Source organism: Morone saxatilis, unplaced genomic scaffold (genome assembly GCF_004916995.1).
Source record: "Morone saxatilis isolate NCDOM2014 unplaced genomic scaffold, NCSU_SB_2.0 Contig3, whole genome shotgun sequence".
Classification (NCBI taxonomy): Eukaryota; Metazoa; Chordata; class Actinopteri; family Moronidae; genus Morone; species Morone saxatilis.
The window spans coordinates 3,389,862-3,394,651 of record NW_023339873.1 but is presented as its reverse complement, the minus strand read 5'-3'; the positions used below and the strand labels follow the sequence as shown (position 1 = coordinate 3,394,651).

The 4,790-nt window shown below is 37.1% G+C and overlaps 1 protein-coding gene across 1 annotated transcript in view; it reads right to left on the bottom strand.

The window, feature by feature from the left end:
- nsd2 (nuclear receptor binding SET domain protein 2) overlaps window positions 1-839 on the bottom strand; it is a gene marked incomplete at its 5' end in the record, with an annotated part of 15,967 nt that extends 15,128 nt beyond the window's left edge. Inside the window, 1 exon segment of the mRNA XM_035674584.1 lies at window positions 739-839.
- Between the last annotated feature and the right edge of the window lie 3,951 nt (window positions 840-4,790).

The window sequence follows — 4,790 nt, the reverse complement described above, 5'->3', positions numbered from 1 at the left end:
AATAAAAAAAAATAAAATAAAAAAGCCGTGTTAAATTTTGCTACATTAAGGTTATCTTAACGTCTGTTAACGTTGTCTCTTCTGTAACGTTAACGCGAGCGGTTACTCTGACGCTGACTAATAACCGGCGGCGGTTTATAACCGGCGGTTGAAGCCTTAGTGTCACGCTCAAAAACGGGCACCGACTATGATCTGAAGCCACGATGTTGGGCTCTCATGGATGCCCCAGCTATGGACGGACGGACGGGCACGCATTTCTCCCCCCCCCTCCCTCCTCCATACCCGTACCCGCATCTCTTGTCATCTCTACAGTCAGCAGCCATTACGCCGCATTCCAGCTAATAGACAAAGCCACCACACAGAAGCTAACGGCAGATGACTCACCAGCTAACCGACTCAACCGGAGCACACCGGCGGTAAAAACAAGCGGCGGCACAAGCTGCTTTTGCTGCCATTGTTTCACTGATATACTCAATTTGTAGGCGCCATGACAGCTCGTTTAAAAAAAAAAAAAAAAAGGGGGGGGCTAACCGCGCTAGCTACAGCTAACCAGCGTTACCATTGAATCCAAGCTGCGAGCTGCTCTCAACGCTAGCATCGTTAGCTAGCATGCTAACTAGCGGCTCCTGTGTTGCTAAAATGGAAGCTCGGCCTGAACAAGTGTACTTTTACAAGGAGGGGGGAAAAAAAAACCAAACAAACACACTGACAATAACATGAAAGATGCTCTGTGGTTACCTGTTGAGTCTCCTCTCGGGCGGTTAAAGGGCAATAATGTCCGTATTCATGCTGTAAAGAGAGAAGGATTTCATTCAAGCCCAGTCAAAAAAAAAAAAAAACAGCTTGCGGGAAACTCAAACTCTCCGATCGACCAGCGCGAAAAATACTCACTTCCGATTGGTCGGGATCAGCGCGAGGCCCCAACCGGTCTGTTCAAATAGAAAAAACCCAACCGTAGGAAGTAGCTGACCCCGCTGGCTCCAGTCTTTTGACATCGTTTCACCACTTTTCTTTCGCTTAGATCCCCTTTTTTTTTTGGTATTAGTTAGTGCTTTTAGTCACTTTATATGTATGTGTTTGTTAGCTCACGTTTAACGTTTGTTTTTTGTGGGTTTGTGTCGCCGTTAGAGTGAGGTTTTCCTCCTTTATTTCACATTGTTGTTACTTCTCCGTATTTTAAGTTCACACTGTAAAATAAAAAAATGCGTTGTGATTAGTGGTGTAGTGCAGGGTACACGGGTTATACCCTCTTGTTTTTTATTGGCAATTGAATAGACCCAGTTGTTAATCCCCTCTGGTGTGCATCCTTGAGCATTGACAGTATATATATATATATATATATATATATAGTCTTTGAGCTCGTTTTTTTTTTTTGCCCTAGGATGGTGAAGGCATGAGAAAATGCAAAAGTACATATAGGAAAGAAATAAAAAACCTAATTTTGTTTGTTAATTTTGTCAATTTAAATAAATTTTTGTAAAGTCTATTCAAGCTTTTCCACAGACATATTTAACTTTTACCGGCCTGTTAGCTGGAGCAGTACATTATATATCAAATGGCCTGTTTATATAATATAGATGGAAATTTAAAAATAGCTATTTCTCACTCTAGTTTGACCTAATCAATTAATAATGTTTTTGATAACATGGATTTGTTGGTAAACTCACACACATATATTACTAAATCTTTGAAGTAGAGCTCTATAACCCATAGACAACAAGGTGGAACAAGATGCATGATAAAATATAACATATAGAATAATGATGGCTGGGATCGAATTTGAAACAGTTTTTAAAGAAGGTTTAATCATATTAATGACCTGGGGCTTGTCATTGAGGGTGTTTTTCTTTCTCCTAGGATGGTGAAGGCATGAAAAACCAATTTTAATGAGTGGATGGAGAAATGAATGATGAGTACTTCACTTTATTTTATGTAGTTGTGTCACGCTGTGGGCCAGTATTGATCTTTCTGTGGCTAATCAATTAATCTCATAATGATCCTGAAGAAAATGTAAAATGTGAAAACCACTACTGGTCCATTTTAGGTGAACTAAATATATAAGAGTAGTCCTACATGTCACTGTTTATAACACAGGTAGCATCCTTTAAATAATTATGAGTATTTACCTATTTCTCATAATTAGTGGTACAAAAATAACTCCCCAATAAAAGCTTGGTAGACCGATCTTTGGGGACAGTATATAAGTCATTACAGTCTTTAACTATAACTATATTTTAAAATATGCAGTCTATAACTATAAACCCACTCTAAACCAAGTCAGTTCAGTCTCTTTAGGATGATTTAATATAAGTTGCCTGAACTTACTGTTGCTGTTTTATATGCACAATACAACTGGTAATAGTTTTTGTACTGTATTTCTTAAGGCTTACAGTCCTCTGAAGAATATTGTGGCATCCACCCTGAGTCTAATTAACCAGAGGCCTACTATTAATTTAAGTCAAAGCCCTATAATTAGATTATTCATCATAAATATCAGCATCAGCATTTAATCCATAGTAAATTCAATGCATTTAACCAAACAGTGGTTATAAATAAAGCTCAGTTGTTCTCTTATAAGCAGAAAAGCTAACACAACTACATTAATTATTATCACGTGTCCTTTGAATGCTCTATCAATGTAACAAACACGTGGTCAGTGAAACTTAAAGCTTTATGGTGTTTCTTCCTAAAAGCAACAGCCTGGTTATGGTACAGGCCCGGAGAATCCTTGTTCCTTTATATATGCTGTTAATGCTTGCTCCACATATTGTTGTACAGTTCATTCAAGCATAATGCTGCAGTACCAACATGAAGCTGAAGGGTGAAACTTTACACAGTAAAACATCCTGGGAAAAGTGAGCCTTTCAAAATAAAAGAGCCACTATTCTTGATGGAACATGACAATTCATGACGATCGATAGATAGATAGATAGATAATAGGATAGATGATAATAGATAGATAGATAGATAGATATGATAGATTTTGCAAACTCTGTAATGTTACATATCAATCACATCTGTATATAAAAAAAACTATATATTGTTTATACAACTTGTATTCTAATTTTATTTTCTTATTTAATGTGTATTTTTCTTATCTGCTGTGTTATATCTGGAGCTGCTGTAGCGAGTGAATTCCCCCAGGAATTATTTTATCTTATCTTATAACAATTATGTTGTTAGCTTCAATGAATACACTGGTTTAATCCATGACCTGTAGGCATAAGAGCAGCATTTTCCCAACTAACGTAAACGAGGTCAAGTCAAACCCCCATTCTCGATTACATCCATGCATATAAGCAGAAACCACACGGAAAACCTCCAGTAAAAACAAACAACAACAAAAGGGGGGGGGTTAGTTTGCTTCTAGCTTGCAGTCTGTTGCAAAGTGGTGTGGAGAAGGTAGGCGGCAGCAGCGTCCACTGCATGCTGTGAAAGCCCGATGACTGAGAGGCTCTGCCGCTTTACCACCGGTGACGGTTTATAATAAAACTGTATAATACATAAGAGCAGCATTTTCATAAGAGTTTCAGTAAACATATGCTCAGGCTTTGCAGCCATGGTTGAAATTAAGGGTTGAGGTTCAACAAAGCTGAAGAAAACTGTTTGGGGTTAAGTGGAAAAGGGGAAACAAATCAATGGATAAACAGACTTCAACACAATGCTGACATGCTGTCAGTTAGACAATAATTGTTTTTCAAACTAGAAGTCACAATTAGGAATAACAAAAACAAAAACAGGCATATTTTTTATTTTATTTTATTTATTCAGAAAGTTTTCCAGCAATGCTTTCTTGGCCCCACTCAAACAGTTATGCATTCACATCTGAAAGCTGCCTGGTGTAACCACAGTCCTCTTTGTTGGCTGCTGAACAGTTAAGCAGTTGGGCTTCAGCACCTTCCTCAGTGGCAGTAATGAGGAAGAGGCACTGCTCTTTCACTTTCATCACCCACAGTATCCTGATGATTTGGGGATCACACAGGCCTGCTTCTCCAACTTTTAGGCCACGACTGAAGACAAGTGTGAGAAAATGCAAAAGTACAGTAGGAAAGAAATAAAAACCTCTTCTTGTTTGTTCACAGTGGTTGATTTAGTTTACTTTGATACTATACGATTGTTAATTTTGCTATTGTAAAGTCTATTCAAGCTTTGCCCAAGACACATTTATACAGTAGACTTTACCTGGATTGGAAGTTAATTTACTTGAATATTTATAGTCATCCTTAGGATATGCAATCTCATATGGAAACAAGAATAGCTATGCGTCACTGTAGTTTGACCTAATCAATTAATAATATTTTTGTTGAACTCACAGCATCAATGAAAAGCACTACACTGTGCTTGGATTTTTGTATTTATACCTCTTAAACAAATGACTGGGATTGATTTAAACTCAAGTTGAAACATTTTTTAAGAGGGGTCAGTCATATGAATGACCTGGTGCTTGTGATTTAGTTTAAAGGTTTGTGTAAAGGGAAATAGAGAGAAGGGCATTGCAAACTAACTTTAAGACTATAAATGTGGCATAGCTTCAAACTGCATAGATAAGATAGATAAAATAAAGTAAAAGATAAAAATATAAAATAATATATATATATATACATATATATGATATAAAATATGATATATGATATAAAATACTTATGCATACTTGTCCCTGAAAAAAATAAACATTTATTAAATAGATAAATTAATAAATAAGTATAAGCTCGATATATTCATGGGAGGAAGTGGTTGTATGCAGACTTTGACCTCCTTTTCCTCATTCCACTCCTCGGCCACTCCGCTCC